Raw genomic sequence first — 21,332 nt, 5'->3', positions numbered from 1 at the left:
CTCAGTACGGAAGCTTCAAGAGCCACGCCGTCAAAGCCAGCCGGGCCAAATCCTGGTAGACACAAGGGCGCTGAATGAGGAGGTCTGGGCGTTGCAGAAGTAGAAGAGGACGCTCTTTCGAGAGACCCTGCAGGTCTGAGAACCAATACCGTCTGGGCCACGCTGGAGCGATTAGAAGTAGTATTCCTCCTTCTTGCTTGAACTTCCTTATCACCCTGGGTAGAAGTGACACCGGAGGGAACACGTATGGCAGCCGAAAGTTCCATGGAATTGCCAGTGCATCAACGAACGCTGTTTGAGGATCCCTTGTCCTTGCTCCGAAAACCGGAACCTTGTGATTGTGTCGAGACGCCATCAGGTCTACATCTGGTAGGCCCCACTTGTCCACTAGGAGTTGAAAGACTTCCGGATGAAGACTCCACTCTCCGGCGTGTACGTCCTGACAACTGAGGAAGTCCGCTTCTCAGTTGAGGACTCCCGGAATGAACACTGCCGACATGGATGGCAGATGGCATTCTGCCCAACGAAGGATTTTTTATACTTCCTTCATTGCCATGCAGCTTCAAGTGCCGCCTTGATGATTTATGTACGCCACCATGGTGGCGTTGTCTGACTGTACTTGAACAGGCCTGTTCTATACTAGAGGCAGGGCTAGTGTCAACGCATTGAACACTGCCCGCAATTCCAGAATGTTTATCAGGAGGAGAAATTCCTCCCTGGTCCACCGACCCTGAAGAGAGTGTTGCTCCAACACCATGCTCCAGCCCCGCAGACTGGCATCCGTCATCAGAAGGACCCAGTTGGAGATCCAGAAGGGATGACCCCTGCTCAGTTGCTGGTCCTGTAGCCACCAGCTCAGTGACAAGCGGACCTCCGGAGTCAAGGAGATCATGTGGGTCCTGATCCCATGAGGCAGGCCGTCCCACTTGTAAAGTATCAACCTCTGCAGGGGGCGGGAATGAAATTGAGCGCACTCTACCATGTCGAAAGCCGACACCATGACGCCTAGTACTTGCATCGCTGAGTGTATCAACACACGTGGGCGAGAGAGGGAGCAACTTATCTTGTCCTGAAGTTTCAAGATCTTTTGCGGAGTCAAAAACAACCGCTGGTTGTGGGTATCCAATAGTGCTCCCAGGTGCACCATGCTCTGAGCAGGGACCAGGGAAGATTTCTTCCAGTTGATGAGCCACCCGTGGGGTGGCAGGAATTGGACCGTCAGTTACAGATGACAGAGGAGAAACTCTGGAGAGTTCGCCAGGATCAATGAGTCGTCCAGATACGACAGGATCCCGATACCCTGATGGCGGAGTAGAGCCGTTATGACCGCCATGACCTTGGTGAAAATTCTTGGAGCCGTGGTCAGACAAAAACGTAAGGCCTGGAATTGAAATGTAGGTTGCCAATAGCAAACCGCAGGTGTTGCTGATGCGACACTGCAATAGGAATATGCAGGTAAGCATCCTGTATGTCCAGGGATACCATATAGTCCTTGGGCTCCAAAGCCAGAACAATAGAGTGAAGCTTTACCATACAGAATTTAGAAACTTTCACGTATTTGTTCAAAGACTTGAGGTTGAGAATAGGCCGAGAGGACCCGTTCGGTTTCAGGACTAGGAACAGTATGGAATAGTACCCCCTGCCTCTCTGAGCCAGGAGAGATTGTACCACCAAATGGAGAGTTTTTGCTTTTACCTGATCCAAAGGGATGTTTGTTGAGCAAAACTGACGAGGGGGACGTTTTTTGAAAGAGATGGCGTATCCGTGAGTGACGACTTCCCTTACCCTGGCGTCTGAAGTGGTCTGTAACCATGCCTGAGCAAACCGTAGAAGTTGGCCTCCCACCCTGGGATCCCCCAGGGGAAGGCCCGCACCGTCAGGCAGCAGGCTTGTCTGTTTTGAAAGCAGGCTGACTGGCAGCCCAGGCATGTTTAGGTGTTATGAGCAGGTATCCGAAACATGTGTGGATTGTGAGGAAGTTATGGCCTGTTTAGATGGCCTCTTGGTCTTATACGGGCGAGAGTCAGGATTTTGCTTAGCCAGAGACTGATTTAATTGCTGTAACTGAGAGGACAGAGTATCTGCCCATGACGGATTAACTGCAGGGACAATGTGTGGCTGTAATGGCACAGGAGGTCCCATAGGGGGCGCAAGTCTAGCTACTAGCGTAGTCAGTACATTAGAGAAAGCAGTCCAAGGTGAGTCTTGATTTGCCCCCGTTGCTGTAGACTGACCATGGGGTATAGAACACCCAGTACCTGAACTCTCAGCTGCTATGTTTTCCACCGAGTAATCCGTGGCGTCAGCACTGCATGGTGCAGGATCAGCCATAGATCGACCACCCTGTTTAGCAGACATTATATGTAAGCATAACCTTAGGGTGTAATGGTACAATATAAGCAGACAAATTAGTTGACAAAAACCCACTGTATAGTGTGACTGCAAAGCAGAGCACAAACAGAGGATTTAAGAGGTATGTGGTGACTGTAAAACACAGAGAAAAATACCAAAGTAGTATATCCTGTGAAACACTATATTATATAAGGACCTTGACGCACTTAGCCCCCCTCAGGGTACAGAATATAGGGATAGCAATATGTGTGGGATACACAAAATAGAGATCACACAGCAGATATTGGCACACTCTCAGTCACATATACAATCCAGAAATTATTACCAACAATAAAACTGCACTGGACTAGCAATACTAAGTACAAACTGTACCACTAAGTAAAGCTATATATGAATATACAGTAGATATAACAATGCACAGTAAAGACTGGATGTATATCACAGGATACTTGTACTAAATATCCCTGTAGTAATGCACTTGTTTTTAACTAACACTGTCTAAATGACATGTAGAATACTTAAGTGTCCTGTAAATGCACAGCGCTGATGAGACAGGTGGCTTTATAGAGTAGACATTGCCCAGCAGTCCCAGAATCAGCTCAGCATGTGTGTAATGGCGCCCAAACGCTGACAGGGAGTGAGGGAGACAGAGAGATGCAGCTCCAGGGCGTGAACATTTGCAGTAAATGGCGCATGGGGCTGGGGGAGGGGCTACAGGTCAGAGCCTTATCCCCTTGCTGAACTTCGCCACCGGGTACTGCAGGGCCTATTAAACTGGATTATGAGGTAATCCGACCTGTGCCCCTTGCCCTGGTGGCAGTGCCGTTTCTTGCGGCGGGCGAGCCGTGCAACCGCACGGGGCGCCCGCCGCGGCACTTGCTGAGCACTTTCAAACCCCCTCCCCTCTCCTCCCGAGTGCCCAGCTCGGGGGGCGGGGTTTCGCGGAATGTCACGATGCAATCGCGTCTTTCCGCGAAACCCCGCCCCCCGAGCTGGGCACTCGGGAGGAGGGAGAAGGGGGAGCCAAGCCGCCCAGCGCTGCGCAGACGAGGGAGAGGCGGCTGAAGAGCGGGAAGAACCGCTTCAAATCTAAGTCAGCCCCTCTCCCTCTCTCTCTCTCTCTCCCTCCCCCCCACCACCACCACCTGCCATACTGTGTAAAATGGGGACACCTGTCTGCCGGAATGTGTAAAATGGGGACACCTGTCTGCCGGAATGTGTAAAATGGGGACACCTGTCTGCCGGAATGTGTAAAAGGGACACTTGCCTGCCGGAATGTGTAAAATGGGGACACCTGTCTGCCGCAATGTGTAAAATGGGGACACTTGCCTGCCGTAATGTGTAAAATGGGGACACTTGCCTGCCAGAATGTGTAAAATGGGGACACTTGCCTGCCGTACTGTGTAAAATGGGGACACTTGCCTGCCGGAATGTGTAAAATGGGGACACCTGTCTGCCGCAATGTGTAAAATGGGGACACCTGTCTGCCGCAATGTGTAAAATGGGGACACTTGCCTGCCGGAATGTGTAAAATGGGGACACCTGTCTGCCGGAATGTGTAAAATGTGGACACCTGTCTGCCGCAATGTGTAAAATGGGGACACTTGCCTGCCGGAATGTGTAAAATGGGGGCACGTGCCTGCCGCAATGTGTAAAATGGGGACACTTGCCTGTCATGCTGTGTAAAATGGGGACACTTTCCTGCCGCAATGTGTAAAATGGGGCCACGTGCCTGCCGCAATGTGTAAAATGGGGACACTTTCCTGCCGCAATGTGTAAAATGGGGACACTTGCCTGTTGTACTGTGTAAAATGGGGGCACGTGCCTGCCGCAATGTGTAAAATGGGGACACTTTCCTGCCGCAATGTGTAAAATGGGGGCACGTGCCTGCCGCAATGTGTAAAATGGGGACACTTGCCTGCCATGCTGTGTAAAATGGGGCCACGTGCCTGCCGCAATGTGTAAAATGGGGACACTTTCCTGCCGCAATGTGTAAAATGGGGACACTTGCCTGCCGCAATGTGTAAAATGGGGACACTTTCCTGCCGCAATGTGTAAAATGGGGACACTTGCCTGCCGTACTGTGTAAAATGGGGGCACGTGCCTGCCGCAATGTGTAAAATGGGGACACTTGCCTGTTGTACTGTGTAAAATGGGGGCACGTGCCTGCCGCAATGTGTAAAATGGGGACACTTTCCTGCCGCAATGTGTAAAATGGGGGCACGTGCCTGCCGCAATGTGTAAAATGGGGACACTTGCCTGCTGTAATGTGTAAAATGAGGACTTTTTTATTTATTTTAATCCTGTGGTGGCCGTGATGATGAGATCAGATGAGGCCACACCCATCTTAACAAAGCAACACCCATTTTAACGAGGCCGCGCCCCCTTCGGCGCGCATACTTTTCCTCTTTATATCTATGGGGGGGGGGGGGCGCATTTTTTCTTATGTGAATGGGGGGGGGGGGGCGCATTTTAAAATCTCGCACTGGGAGCCAAATTGGCTAGAAACGGCCCTGCCTGGTGGTCTAGTGGGGTCCCTGTACGGCCACAGTGTCCACGCCAGCGCGCGCGGCCTGTCTCCTAGAGACAGCAGCGGATCGCGGTTTTCAGCAGGTCCCGCCTGGGGGACCCTTTTACCTCCTCCCTGTAATGCGGCCACGCGATCCTGGAGAGCAGCGGCAAGTGTGTGTGCCTGAAGAGAAACCGGAGCCCTCCGCTGTAAGTACCTGGCAACCAGGGTGCGGGAGTATACAGCGCCGCTGGGGGAGGTGAGGGAGCCACAGCTTCATATGTCAAACTGACATATTGCACTTTTAAGTGCCTGTGCCTCGGCCCTTGAAGTCTTCTTTCTTCTAAAAGAGCTCTTTTCAGGGCTGCCTAGCGCAGTCCTTCCTGTTAGCTGCCTGCACTGCAGGCACCAACTTACAAAGTGAGCTCCTGCGCACGGAGGCGGGGTTATAGAGGAGGCGGCGCTGTGTATCTTGGGAACAGTCAAAGCTTTTGGCATGCTGGTGCCTCGGATCAAGATCCAACTCTACACCCCCAATGTTATTCCCTGTGGAGCCCCAGTGAACCACGCTGCAGAAATACCAAATATGCAGTTATAGTGTTTGTATGGATTATTTTATAGATTACAATAGGTCTTCAATGCTGTTGTTCTTATGCATAGCATTTCTACATGTACACAAAATTTAAGTCAAAACATTCTTAAAAAAATGTAATTTTGTACTGTATGTGTTATCACTGTATGTTGCACACACTGCACCCATTATAGAAATGGCAATGTAAACAGCTTATAGTGATGGTTTAAATTAAAAGTATACAAGAGTGTGGAATAAGAGCTGCATAGTTCATTAGCGAGTTCTGGAAATCTTGGAAATAAAGTTAAAAGTAATTGTGAAATGTTGGCAATGTTTGCATACATGTTAGTACATAACAGCTGAGTGTAATAGCTGTGCACATTAGAAACCCAGGTAAATAAGCTAATAATAGCATTAAGTGTGATCTCACCAGCATCTGTTGGCGTTTGATGTGGTCTGATCGATGTTTCCTATGAACTGTCATCGTAGGTATCAGGTTCTGAGCAAAGGATCAGCTGCTGAAGTCTCAGACGCCCTGAAGTAAGGGACTAATTCAGACTGGATCAGCAGCAGTAGCAGCGATCACAGTCTGAAGCCCTTTTACCCTGGGAGCCCAGTGAGATGCAAAAAGAATATGGATTGGTTTTGCTAAAACCACACTTTGTGTTTTGGTTTTGGTTTGGATCTGGATGATTTTTGAAAAAAACATAAAAACAGCTCAAATCACAGAATTGGGGGATAATTTTGATCCTACAGTACTATTAACCTCAATAACATTCATTTCCACTCATTTCCAGTCTATTCTGAACACCTCACACCTCACAATGGGGGTCATTCCGAGTTGTTCGCTCGTTCTTTTTCATCGCATCGCAGCGATTTTCCACAAACTGCGCATGCGCAATGTTCGCACTGCGACTGCGCCAAGTAAATTTGCTAAGAAGTTTGGTAATTTACTCACGGCATTACGAGGTTTTTTCTTCGTTCTGGTGATCATAATGTGATTGACAGGAAGTGGGTGTTTCTGGGCGGAAACTGGCCGTTTTATGGGTGTGTGTGAAAAAACGCTGCCGTTTCTGGGAAAAACGCGGGAGTGAGTGGAGAAACGGGGGAGTGTCTGGGCGAATGCTGGGTGTGTTTGTGACGTCAAACCAGGACCGAAACTGACTGAACTGATCGCAGTGTAGGAGTAAGTCTCGAGCTACTCAGAAACTGCTAAGAAATTTCTATTCGCAATTTTGAGAATCTTTAGTTCGCAATTTAGCTAAGCTAAGATTCACTCCCAGTAGGCGGCGGCTTAGCGTGTGCAATGCTGCTAAAAGCAGCTTGCGAGCGAACAACTCGGAATGAGGGCCCATATTGTTTTTAGGCCAAAAGGTTGCGCCGAGGTGGCTGTATGACTAAGCTAAGTGACACAAGTGTGCGGCACAAACACCTGTCCCATCTAGGAGTAGCACTGGAGTGTCAGACAGGATGGCAGATTTAAAAAATAGGCCCCATACAGCACATCATGCAAAGAAGTAAAAATAAGATTTTACTTACCGATAAATCTATTTCTCGTAGTCCGTAGTGGATGCTGGGGACTCCGTCAGGACCATGGGGATATAGCGGCTCCGCAGGAGACAGGGCACAATAATAAAAGCTTTAGGATCAGGTGGTGTGCACTGGCTCCTCCCCCTATGACCCTCCTCCAAGCCTCAGTTAGGATACTGTGCCCGGACGAGCGTGCATAATAAGGAAGGATATTGAATCCCGGGTAAGACTCATACCAGCCACACCAATCACACCGTACAACCTGTGATCTGAACCCAGTTAACAGTATGATAACAACGAAGGAGCCTCTGAAAAGATGGCTCACAACAAGAATAACCCGATTTTTGTAACAATAACTATGTACAAGTATTGCAGACAATCCGCACTTGGGATGGGCGCCCAGCATCCACTACGGACTACGAGAAATAGATTTATCGGTAAGTAAAATCTTATTTTCTCTGACGTCCTAGTGGATGCTGGGGACTCCGTCAGGACCATGGGGATTATACCAAAGCTCCCAAACGGGCGGGAGAGTGCGGATGACCCTGCAGCACCGAATGAGAGAACTCCATGTCCTCCTCAGCCAGGGTATCAAATTTGTAGAATTTAGCAAACGTGTTTTCCCCTGACCAAGTAACTGCTCGGCAAAGTTGTAAAGCCGAGACCCCTCGGGCAGTCGCCCAAGATGAGCCCCCTTCCTTTTGGAATGGGCTTTTACCGATTTTGGCTGTGGCAGGCCTGCCACAGAATGTGTAAACTGAATTGTATTACAAATCCAGCGAGCAATCGTCTGCTTAGAAGCAGGAGCACCCATCTTGTTGGGTGCATACAGGCTAAACAGCGAGTCAGATTTTCTGACTCCAGCCTTCCTGGAAACATATTTTTCAGGGCCCTGACAACGTCAAGTAACTTGGAGTCCTCCAAGTCCCTAGTACCCGCAGGTACCACAATAGGTTGGTTCATGTGAAAAACAGAAAACACCTTAAGGAGAAATTGAGGACGAGTCCTCAATTCTGCCCTGTCAGAATGAAAAATTAAGTAAGGGCTTTATATATGATAAAGCCGCCAATTCTGACACACGCCTGGCTGAAGCCAGGGCTAATAGCATCGTCACCTTCCATGTGAGATATTTTAAGTCCACAGTGGTGAGTGGTTCAAACCAATGTGACTTTAGGAAACTCAAAACAACATTGAGATCCCAAGGTGCCACTGGGGCACAAAAGGAGGCTGTATATGCAGTACCCCTTTTACAAACATCTGAACGTCAGGCACTAAAGCCAGTTCTTTCTGGAAGAAATTCGACAGGGCCGAAATTTGAACCTTAATGGACCCTAATTTTAGGCCCATAGACAGTCCTGTTTTCAGGAAATGTAGGAAACGACCCAGTTGGAATTCCTCTGTAGGGGCCTTCTTGGCCTCACACCACGCAACATATCTTCGCCAAATGCGGTGAAAATGTTTTGCGGTTACATCCTTCCTGTCTTCGACCAGGGTAGGGATGACTTCATCTGGAATGCCCTTTCAGGATCCGGCGTTCAACCGCCATGCCGTCAAACGCGGCCGCGGTAAGTCTTGGAACAGACAAGGCCCCTGCTGGAGCAGGTCCTTTCTTAAAGGTAGAGGCCACGGGTCTTCCGTGAACATCTCTTGAAGTTTCGGGTACCAAGTCCTTCTTGGCCAATCCGGAACCACGAGTATCATTCTTACTCATCTCCCTCTTATGATTCTCAGTACTTTTTGTATGAGAGGCATAGGAGGGAACACATACTCTGACTGGTACATCCACAGTGTTACCAGAGCGTCCACCGCTATTGCCTGAGGGTCCCTTGACCTGGCGCAATATCTAGTTTTTTGTTCAGGCGGGACGCCATCATGTCCACCTTTGGTTTTTCACAACGGTTTACAATCATGTGGAAGACTTCCCGATGAAGTCCCCACTCTCCCAGGTGGAGGTCATGCCTGCTGAGGAAGTCTGCTTCCCAGTTTTCCACTCCCGGAATGAACACTGCTGAGAGTGTTATCACATGATTTTTCGCCCAGCGAAGAATCCTTGCAGTTTCTGCCATTTCCCTCCTGCTTCTTGTGCCGCCCTGTCTGTTTACGTGGGCGACTGCCGTGATGTTGTCCCACTGGATCAATACCGGCTGACCTTGAAGCAGAGGTCTTGCTAAGCTTAGAGCATTGTAAATTGCCCTTAGCTCCAGTATATTTATGTGGAGAGAAGTCTCCAGACTCGATCACACTCTCTGGAAATTTTTTCCTTGTGTGACTGCTCCCCAGCCACTCAGGCTGGCATCCGTGGTCACCAGGACCCAGTCCTGAATGCCGAATCTGCGGCCCTTTCATAGATGAGCACTCTGCAGCCACCGCAGAAGAAACACCCTTGTCCTTGGAGACAGGGTTATCCGCTGATGCATCTGAAGATGCGATCCGGACCATTTTTCCAGCAGATCCCACGTAAAGGTTCTTGCGTGAAATCTACCGAATGGGATCGCTTTGTAAGAAACCACCATTTTTCACAGGATCCTTGTGCAATGATGCACTGATACTTTTCCTGGTTTTAGGAGGTTCCTGACTAGCTCGGATAACTCCCTGGCTTTCTTCTCCGGGAGAAAACATCCTTTTCTGGACTGTGTCCAGAATCATCCCTAGGAACAGTAGACGTGTCGTCGGAAAAAACTGCGATTTTGGAATATTTAGAATCCACTCGTGCTGTCGTAGAACTACTTAAGATAGTGCTACTCCGACCTCCAACTGTTCTCTGGACCTTGCCCTTATCAGGAAAGCGTCCATATTTCTTTTAAGAAGAATCATCATTTCGGCCATTACCTTGGTAAAGACCCGGGGTGCCGTGGACAATCCAAACGGCAGCGTCTGAACTGATAGTGACAGTTCTGTACCACGAACCTGAGGTACCCTTGGTGATAAGGGCAAATTTGGACATGTAGGTAAGCGTCCCTGATATCCAGTGACACCATATCGTCCCCTTCTTCCTGGTTCGCTATCACTGCTCTGAGTGACTCCATCTTGATTTGAACGCTTGTATGTAAGTGTTCAAATATTTCAGATCTCACCTAGCCGTCTGGCTTCAGTACCACAATATAGTGTGGAATAATACCCCTTCCCTTGTTGTAGAAGGGGTACTTTGATTATCACCTGCTGGGAATACAGCCTGTGAATTGTTCCCAATACTGCCTCCCTGTCGGAGGGAGACGTTGGTAAAGCAGACTTCAGGAACTTGTGAGGGGGAGACGTCTCGAATTTCCAATGTACACCTGGGATACTACGTGTAGGATCCAGGAGTCCACTTGTGAGTGAGCCCACTGCGTGCTGAAACTCTTGAGATGACCCCCTACCGCACCTGAGTCCGCTTGTACGGCCCCAGCGTCATGCTGCGGACTTGGCAGAAGCTGTGGAGGGCTTCTGTTCCTGGGAATGGGCTGCCTGCTGCAGTCTTCTTCCCTTTCCTCTACCCCTGGGCAGATATGACTGGCCCTTTTGCCCGCCTGCCCTTATGGGGACGAAAGGACTGAGACTGAAAAGACTGTGTCCTTTTCTGCTGAGATGTGACTTGGGGTAACAAAAGGTGGATTTTTCAGCTGTTGCCATGGCCACCAGGTCCGATGGACCGCCCCTTTATACGGCAATACTTCCATGTGCCGTCTGGAATCTGCATCACCTGACCACTGTCGTCTGGCAGATATGGACATCACATTTACTCTTGATGCCAGAATGCAAATATCCCTCTGCGCATCTCGCATATATAGAAATGCATCCTTAAAATGCTCTATAGTCAATAAAATCTTGTCCCTGTCAAGGGTATCAATATTTTCAGTCAGGAAATCCGACCAAGCCCCCTCAGCGCTGCACATCCAGGCTGAGGCGATTGCTGGTCGTAGTATAACACCAGTATATGTGTATATACTTTTAGGATATTTTTCAGCTTCCTATCAGCTGGCTCCTTGAGGGCTGCCGTATCTGGAGACGGTAACGCCACTTGTTTTTATAAGCGTGTGAGCGCCTTATTCACCCTAAGGTGTGTTTCCCAACTCGCCCTAACTTCTGGCGGGAAAGGGTATACCGCCAATAATTTTCTATCGGAGGAAACCCACGTATCATCACACACTTCATTTAATTTATCTGATTCAGGAAAAACTACAAGTAGTTTATTCACACCCTACATAATACCCTTATTTGTGGTACTTGTAGTATCAGAAATATGTAACACCTCCTTCATTGCACTTAACATGAAACGTGTGGCCCTAAAGGAAAATACGTTTGTTTCTTCACCGTCGACACTGGAGTCAGTGTCCGTGTCTGTGTCTGTGTCGACCGACTGAGGTAAATGGGCGTTTTTACAAGCCCCTGACGGTGTCTGAGACGCCTGGACAGGTACTAATTTGTTTGCCGGCCGTCTCATGTCGTCAACCGACCTTACAGCATGTTGACATTATCACGTAATTCCTAAATAAGCCATCCATTCCAGTGTCGACTCCCTAGAGAGTGACATCACCAATACAGGCAATTTGCTCCGCCTCCTCACCAAGATCGTCCTCCTACATGTCGACACACACGTACCGACACACAACACACACACAGGGAATGCTCTGACAGAGGACAGGACCCCACTAGCCCTTTGGGGAGACAGAGGGAGAGTTTGCCAGCACACACCAAAAACGCTATAATTATACAGGGACAACCCCTTATACAAGTGTTTTCCCTTATAGCATTTTTATATATGTAATCATATCGCCAAATAAGTGCCCCCCCTCTCTGTTTTAACCCTGTTTCTGTAGTGCAGTGCAGGGGAGAGCCTGGGAGCCTTCCTCACAGCAGAGCTGAGCAGGAAAATGGCGCAGTGTGCTGAGGAGAATAGGCCCCGCCCCCTTTTCGGCGGGCTCTTCTCCCGGAGTTTGTGAGATCTGGCAGGGGTTAAATACATCCATATAGCCTCAAGGGCTATATGTGATGTATTTTAGCCATAAAAAGGTATTATACATTGCTGCCCAGGGCGCCCCCCCCAGCGCCCTGCACCCTCAGTGACAGTTGGTGACTGTTGGTGAAGTGTGCTGACAACAATGGCGCACAGCTGCAGTGCTGTGCGCTACCTTATGAAGACTGAAAGTCTTCTGCCGCCTGTTTCTGGACCTCTGGACCTCTTCAACTTCGGCATCTGCAAGGGGGGTCGGCGGCACGGCTCCGGGACGAACCCCAGGGTGAGACCTGTGTTCCGACTCCCTCTGGAGCTAATGGTGTCCAGTAGCCTAAGAAGCAAATCCATCCTGCACGCAGGTGAGTTTTCTTCTCTCCCCTAAGTCCCTCGTAGCAGTGAGCCTGTTGCCAGCAGGACTCACTGAAAATAAAAAACCTAACTTAAACTTTTATTCTAAGCAGCTCAGGAGAGCCACCTAGATTGCACCCTTCTCGTCGGGCACAAAAATCTAACTGAGGCTTGGAGGAGGGTCATAGGGGGAGGAGCCAGTGCACACCACCTGATCCTAAAGCTTTTATTATTGTGCCCTGTCTCCTGCGGAGCCGCTATATCCCCATGGTCCTGACGGAGTCCCCAGCATCCACTAGGACGTCAGAGAAAGAGGTGCATTGAGGTAGCTGTATGACTAAGCTAAGCGACACAAGTGTGCGGCACAAACACCTGGCCCATCTAGGAGTGGCACTGCAATGGCAGACAGGATGGCACTTAAAAACTAGGCCCCAAACAGCAGATCATGCAAAGAAGTAAAAGAGGTGCAATGAGCTAGCTGTATGACTAAGCTAAGCAACACAAGTGTGTGGCACAAACACCTGGCCCATCTAGCATTGGCACTGAAATGGCAGACAGGATGACACTTAAAAAAAAAAAGGCACCAAATAACACATCATGCAAAGAAGAAAAAGAGGTGCAATGAGGTAGCTGTATGACTAAGCTAAGCGACACAAGTGTGCGGCACAAACACTTGGCCCATCTAGGAGTGGCACTGCAGTTCCACTGCACTAATGGCGAATACCGGACGCACGTCTAACACCAGCATAGTTGTTATGGCCTCAGTAATCCCCTTCGCAACAGTATATATATATATATATATATATATACACATACGGTAGTATCACTGGAATTATATGGCAGTACCACTAGAATATACGCCAGTATCACTGGACTGGATTTATACGCCAGTACCACTGGAATTATACGGCAGTATCACTGGATTTATACGGCAGTACCAATGGATTTATATGGCAGTACCACTGGAGTGGATTTATACGGCAGTATCACTGGATTTATACGGCAGTACCACTGGAATTATATGTCAGTACCACTGGAATTATACAGCAGGATCACTGGAATTATACAGCAGTATCACTGTAATTATACGTCAGGATCACTGGAATTATACGCCAGTACCACTGGAATTATACGACAGGATCACTGGATTTATACGCCAGTACCAGTGGAGTTATACGGCAGGATCACTGGAATTATAAGGCAGGATCACTGGAATTATACGCCAGTACCACTGGAATTATATGGCAGGATCACTGGAATTATATGGCAGAATCACTGGAATTATATGGCAGAATCACTGGAATTATATGGCAGAATGACTGGGATTATACGGCAGGATCACTGGATTTATACGGCAGTACCACTGGATTTATACGGCAGTACCACTGGACATATACGGCAGTATCACTGGACTGGAGTTATACACCAGTACCACTGGAATTATACAGCAGGATCACTGGAATTATACGGCAGGATCATTGTATTTTACGGCAGTACCGCTGGACATATACGGCAGTACCACTGGACATATACGGCAGTACCACTGGACATATACAGCAGCACAGGTACACCACCACTGGCCTGATGCAGGACAACACAGCACCACTGCAATGGACTGGACTTATACAGCAGCACTGGACATATGGCAGCAGAGTACACCACCACTGTGACTGGACAGATGCAGCACAAGACACTATCACTGTACGGATGCAGGACAACACAGCACCACTGCACTGGGCTTATACAGCAGCACTGGACATATGGCAGCAGAGTACACCACCACTGTGACTGGACAGATGCAGCACAAGACACTATCACTGTACGGAAGCAGGACAACACAGTACCACTGCAATGGACTGGACTTATACAGCAGCACTGGATATATGGCAGCAGAGGACGCTACCACTGTGACTGGACTGATGCAGCACAAGACACCACCACTGGACTGATGCAGCACAACACAGCACCACTGGACTGGACTTATACAGCAGCATTGGACATATGGCAGCAGAGGACACCACCACTGTGACTGGACTGATGCAGCACAAGACACTAACACTTAACTGATGCAGGACACTGAGGACGGAGACACGTCCTCTCCCTACACTCTCCAATGCCAGAGTGAAAATGGCGGCAACGCGTAGCTCCTTATATTGAATCCAAACCCCGCAAGTATCTGACAACGGGAGGATGACGTTTTGCCTCGTTCTGGTTTCCGAGTCAGGCGGGAAAACCCGAGGCGGGCTCAGGGAACTGAACCCGCTCATCTCTAGTTATAAAAGAACAATAACAACGTTTTTATCTTATATACCTAATAGCACCCTGTGAATAGCCACGCCGGAGTTCGGGGCTGCACACCCACCCGGAGTCCGCGGCTGATGACATCATCCCATTCAGCAACTAGGTGATTTTTCAGAAAATTCATAAATAATTAACCCATTAGAGAACACATCCCATCCAGCAACAGCACTGGGAGAATGACGTTATGTGATCCATCGCCATAACATACACAGATAATGTAAACATATACATATATATTTTCACTGTGAAGTTTTAATAGGATTATATGTTATATGACTGCCTACAGTATGTAGATACTTGTAGTTGATACTCTATATTATGTATGTTTTTGATTATGTTACAGTGTCTGTGTGTGTTATGGTGATGGATCACATAACGTCATGCTTCCGGTGCTGTTGCTGGATGGGATGTGTTCTCAAATGGGTTAATTATGTATTAATATTCAGAAAAATCACCTATTAGGGTGAGTATTTTTTGTAATTGGAAATGTAATAATTTCTGAGACTCTTAATAAGCCCTACGGAATTAAGTTTTGGTAAGAGTAGTGAAGGGGAGTACAATCTCCCAGTCCAAATGCTTGCGAATATACATCACGTTGGCTAATATTAAGCTGCTGCAAATCTTAATTAATATCCAAGCAAAGTTAACCGAGAATAATAAAAGGTTCCACTTTATATATTATATGATTTTTCCTAGTTTGTGTAAATCGATCCCCGTTGCCAGTACTTACCGTGTGAATCTCTATAGATATTGTGACTTCAGAAATTACGATAGTGCATTTGCTATAGTTCCATGTATAAAAGTTTTATAAGATGCACACAAATATTCGATGTCATTAATATATGTTTGGATGATACCGCTATTAAGGTTAGTATTGTTTAGCTTGGATACATTAAGGTGACTAGAATATGTATGCAGCTGATTGGTTGCTAGCAGTTTTAAAAAGCCTCCATTACGTCACACAAGCTAGCCCTATGAAGGCCTTGACGAAACGCATAAGGGTGTGGCTTGGTGATAAGACTACCCCAGCTTTCCCACTTTGGTGTCCAAGTATTCGGTGCCCTGGTGTGCTGTGACTGGAATTTCGGCTGATTACAGTGAACGCGGAGGAAGCGGTGGAGATTGCCATATGTGATCTATATAAAATCATCTGCTATTGAGCCCACAGTGTTGCTATATTTGGTACGAGCTATACTTGAATAATTTTAATAGCTGGGTTTTATCTTTTATTGTATTTTAAGAATAAATTGATTTGCACTATAGATCCCCCTTCTATTAATTATTACTATATATATATATTCATGAACTAAAACCCCATTGATGTAGTTCATATCCTGGCGGTCGGGATCCCGGCGGTCAGAATACCGACGCTGGGATCCCAAATGCCAGAATTCTACCAGCTGCGCCATGGCTATTCCCACTTGTGGGTGTCCTTGATACCCACAGAGCGGGAATAGATCCCGTGGCGAGCGCAGTGAGCCCGCAAGGGGACTCCTATCGCTCGTCCAGCAGCAGGCATTTGGGCGGCTAGGATCCTGGTGTCGGTATTCTGAACGCCAGGATCCTGTACCCAGCCTGTTTATTTATGTGTAGATGTATTAAGGTCAGTGAGCATACCATGGTGAGTGCTGGGTTCTCGATATATATATATATATATATATATATATATACTGTATATATATAATTTTTTTTTACTCTAAGTCCAGGTGTGACTGCACTTTCAGCTTTATCTAGAGCAACACATTTGCATAAATGAACATATGTAAGATCAAGTTTCCATCCATAATCAGGATCACAAAGACCTTCTTTGGGACAATTGTGAGTTCATCTTCTCATCTACAAACACTTAAAAAAATCAAACAGAATTACCATTGCTTCTTAACCCTCTCACAATCCTTTCATTTCTTACAGCCCAAATACATTTCTGCACCCACTTTATTTACGCTTTTGACTAATTTCATACTAAATCTACACCCATTGAGCCTACACTGCTTTTCTCACCTGCATTTCTGCAATTCTTCTGCTCTGATTCCCTTACAGTCTCCTCTCCTACTTCCACTTTCCCTCAACCTTTTTACCTACTTAACACTATGTCAAGGCTTTCTTATACTCCCCACATCACTCAGTGTCTACCTAATAATGTATCTTTATCCTTCCACCCTAGTCTCCTACAACTCCTCCTCTGTCTCCCCTCCATCCCTCTGTTTCCTTCCCCCACCTTTCCTGTTACCCCACTTTCATTTACCTCTGCCCCATGGTCCTGCTACCCCACAACTCAGCCCTGCTCCCTCTCTCCCTTCCCTGTCACCTCCCCATATCCCCATCCACATCACACTGACCTCCCTCCCTGCCCACCTCCAGCAGTTTCCCCTCCTAGCTCAGGCACCCGTATCATCACTACTCTCTCATCATCCCTGCCCTCAAATTTAATCTCACCTCATCGCTACAGCAACCCTGGTAATCTCATTCACATCTCTCCCACAAACTCATACCCCCTATCCTGTGCCCTCTGGAATGCCAGATCTGTTTGTAACAAACTGGTCCCCACTCAGACCTTTTCATTTCCAACTCCCTACACCTACTAGCCATTACTGAAACTTGTATTACGCCCTCTGACACTACTTCTCCTGCTGCTCTCTCTGCTGGGGGCCTCACATTCACACACACACCCCGACCTGGGGGTCGCCATGGGGGTGGTGTTGGGGTCCTTTTACCTTCTAGTTACTCCTACCAACTCATACCACCAGAACCATCCCTTACATTCTCTACATTTGAGGTCCATGCCATACGCCTCTTCCAACCAGTCCATCTTATAATAGCTGTCATTTAACCGCCCCCCTGGCACTGCTTCCAAATTCATTTACAACTTTGCTTCCCGGCTTCCTCACTTCTGACATTCCCTACATTATCCTAGGCGATTTCAACATCCCTATTGACATCCTTACACAATCCCCTGCCTCTAAACTCCTTAACCTCACCTCTTCACTTGGTCTCTCCCAGTGGACCTCCTCACCCTCTCATGTTAATGGGAGCTCACTGGATCTGGTCTTCACTCACCGCTGTGATATTTCTGATTTTTCCAACTCCCCATTTCCCCTCTCTGACCACCACCTGCTCTCCTTTAACCTATCTCTCTCGACTTCCCCATCTCTACCTCCTAAGGCTACCATCACTAAGCGTAACATTGAAGCTATTGACACCACATTCTTTCCTCCCTGTTTGACTTACTTCTCTCTCCTATTCTCTCTCTCTCATGCCCTGAACAAGCCACTTCCACATACAATGCATCCCTTACTTCTGCTCTTGACTGTTGCTCCACCAACCACTATTCACCCTCGCAAATTAACACCTCAACCCTGGCACACCAAATGCACCAGATATCTGCAAAAATGCTCACGTACTGCTGAGCGACACTGGAGGAAATCACGCTCTAAGGCAGACTTCCTCCATTTCAAACTTATGCTCTCATCTTTCAGTGCTGCCCTTTCTCTTGCTAAACAGTCATACTTCAAGAACCTCATCTCCTCCCAGTCTTCCAACTCCCGGCGCCTCTTTGCCACTCTCAACTCACTCCTCTGCCCACCTCCACCTCATCTCCCTTCCTCACTCTCTGCTCTTGACTTTGCCACTTACTTTGCATCCAAAATTGACTCCATACGTCAGGACATCACATCACACCACACCAGACCTTCAGTAACCAGCTTTCTCCCATCCCTTACCAACCCTCCCAATCCCTCGCACCTACTCTGACATCTTTCTCCCATTCATCTGGAGAGGAAGTCATGGCCCTCTTTCGTTCCTGTCCCCTCACCACCTCCCCACTTGACCCTATCCCCTCTCGCCTCCTCCGCTATCTCTCTCCTTCTGCTTGTTCCCATCTTTCCCACCTTCTCAATTTATCCCTCTCATCAGGCACTGTCCCCTCTGCCTTCAAGCATGCACTCATCTCTCCTATTCTTAAAAAACCTACCCTTGATCCAAACACTCTCTCCAACTACCGACCCATCTCTCTCCTCCCTTTTGCCTCCAAAACTCCTTGAGCGTATTGTCTACAACCGCCTTACTTCCTTTCTTTCCTCACACTCACTGCTTGACCCATTCCATTCTGGCTTCCGTCCTCTCCACTCCACTGAAACTGCCCTTACAAAAGTATGCAATGACCTCCATGCTGCTAAATCTAAGGGACACTACTCTATACTTATTCTATTTGATCTCTCTGCTGCTTTTGACACTGTGGACCATCCTCTCCTACTGCAAATTCTTCACTCCATTGGTCTGCGTGACACTGCCCTCTCTTGGCTGTCCTCCTACCTTTCTGACCGTTCTTTCTCTGTCTCCTCTCATGACTCCACCTCCCCCTCACTTCCACTAACTGTAGGGGTACCCCAAGGTTCTGTCCTTGGTCCTCTTCTCTTCTCTCTCTATACGTCCTCACTAGGTAAGCTCATTAGTTCATTTGGTTTCCAATATCATCTCTATGCTGATGACACCCAAATCTATCTTTCCTCTCCAGACCTCTCCCCTGCTCTCCTCACTCGTATCTCCAACCGTCTCTCTGCTACCTCCTCCTGGATGTCCCAGCGCTTTCTTAAACTTAACATGTCTAAGACCGAGCTGATCATCTTCCCTCCCGTATAACCTCACCTCCTACAATCTCATTATCTATTGATGGCACTACTATCTCCTCTAGCCCCCAAGTGCGCTGACTTGGAGTAATCCTTGACTCCTCCCTCTCCTTCAAACCACACATTCAGCACCTCTCACAAACCTGCCATTTTCATCTAAAAAATATTTCCAGGATCAGACCCTTTCAGACCCAGGATGCTACTAAGACTCTTATCCACTCACTGGTCATCTCCAGACTGGACTACTGTAATCTGCTCCTGATTGGCATTCCTGACAGATACCTCTCTCCACCCCAATTTATCCTCAATGCTGCTGCCCGGCTCATCTTCCTCACCAAACGTCCACCTCTCCTCTCTTACTAGACCTTCACTGACTCCCCTTCCCTTTCAGATTCCATTTCAAGCTTCTCACACTCGCTTACAAAGCCCTCACCCACTCCTCTCCCATCTACATCTCTGACCTTATCTTCCTTTACACTCCCACTCGTCCTCTTCGCTCTGCTAATGCACGCCGACTCTCCTGCATACGGATTACTTCCTCCCACTCCTATCTCCAAGATTTTTCACGTGCTGCACCACTTCTCTGGAATTCCCTACCTCTCCCCCTCAGACTCTCCACCTCTCTACAAAACTTCAAACGGGCTCTCAAGACCCACTTCTTCACCAAACCCAGCCAAATCTCATCCTAACCCTCTGTTCTACGCTCTCTATGTACCCCATCTATGTCACCCCTGTTTGTCTACCCCTCCCCTTTAGAATGTAAGCTCTCACGAGCAGGGCCCTCTTCCCTCATGTGCTTATCCTTTCTTACTTTAATAATCTTCAACTGCACCAAATCCATCAGTCTTCTGCCACCTGATACTTATTCCAGTGTCATCTGCTGATGTAACTATGTTTATTTACCCTGTACTTGTCCTATACTGTCATCAACTATAAGTTGCTGTTTTCCTGTTTGATTATTTGTTTATGTACTCTGTAATTAAGCGCTGCGGAACCCTTGTGGCGCCATATAAATAAAGGATAATAATAATAATAACACAGTAGTGCTCTATCTAGAGACCATTTTGTGTTCCAGTGGTGGAGAACAAAAAAAATAGGCACTCACCAAGTCCATAAAAAAGCCAGTAGGAGATTTAATTATCACAGGTACATATCAAAAGTGGTAGGTCAACGTTTCAATCTCATTGCTATATTTTTTAAGATAGGATAATTCGAAACAAAGTGTATGAACCACAGATAAATGATGTACCTCCAGAATGTATCAAGAATCACATGCAGAAACAGGGTTTCTAAGAAAAGTTCCCTCTCCTGGGACTTTTTGTGGGCTGTAGCCTTTAGGCTACAATGATTAACGCCATCTTCAGGTGGCATTAGCTTCCGGAGCTTACCAACTTTGGCAATAAATATTCGCTTTTGACCCCTGTATATACATTCTAGGTATAATTAAAATTTGTGAGTACTCTCACCTGCTCTTTTGTTGATACAATATATATATATATATATATATATATATATATTGTATCTAAAAACAAAAGAGGACAAGGCGCCTAACAGTGTGTAAGATTTGACACTAAATTTCAGTTTTTTTTTTATTCTATTGTCAAGTAAAATAAAAGGTGATGAAAAGGGACAGATTGAGGTGTTTGGAGGTAGGCTGTAGATATGTCCTTCATGGTGCTAGCCACACACCCTGTGTAGGCCACCCTGTCAACAGGGTTGCAAAGAGAAATTCTGGGCCCCGGTACAACAACTTCCTGGGCCCCGCCTGCCCCCCACTGGAGGGGGTGTGACCACAGCATGCTGAGGGCATGGCTACTCCTCTTTGGGGGCGTGTCTAGCACATCAGAAGCACACACTCACAGAAGCATGGCATGCCTCCCAGCTAGGGTAGTAGAGAGCCTGGCGGGGCCCAAATACTTTCAGGGGGCATGGCCTAATCAAAGGAGGCGTGGACCTGGGTCCCCACTAGGCCAATTTATCAAACCTGGGCCCAGGTAATTTGTACCCTCTCCTCCCCCCCCTCTCTCGACACCACTGCCTGCCCACATCACTAGTCACACCCCTGCATGTTTTGGTCACACCCCCTGCTGCAGCACACAATAGGCCCTTCATATATTTCAGCTCCAAGCCCGCGTGGACCTTAATCTGGCACTGTTTGAATCA

At 47.7% G+C, this 21,332-nt stretch overlaps 1 protein-coding gene across 3 annotated transcripts in view; it reads right to left on the bottom strand.

Moving 5' to 3' along the window:
• The window catches only part of GMPR (guanosine monophosphate reductase), a 266,998-nt gene that overhangs the window by 108,833 nt on the left and 136,833 nt on the right, over positions 1-21,332 (bottom strand). The window lies entirely within an intron of this gene.

The sequence above is a fragment of the Pseudophryne corroboree genome, chromosome 5 (assembly GCF_028390025.1).
Source record: "Pseudophryne corroboree isolate aPseCor3 chromosome 5, aPseCor3.hap2, whole genome shotgun sequence".
Lineage (NCBI taxonomy): Eukaryota > Metazoa > Chordata > Amphibia > Anura > Myobatrachidae > Pseudophryne > Pseudophryne corroboree.
This window is presented reverse-complemented; position numbering and strand designations above follow the sequence as displayed.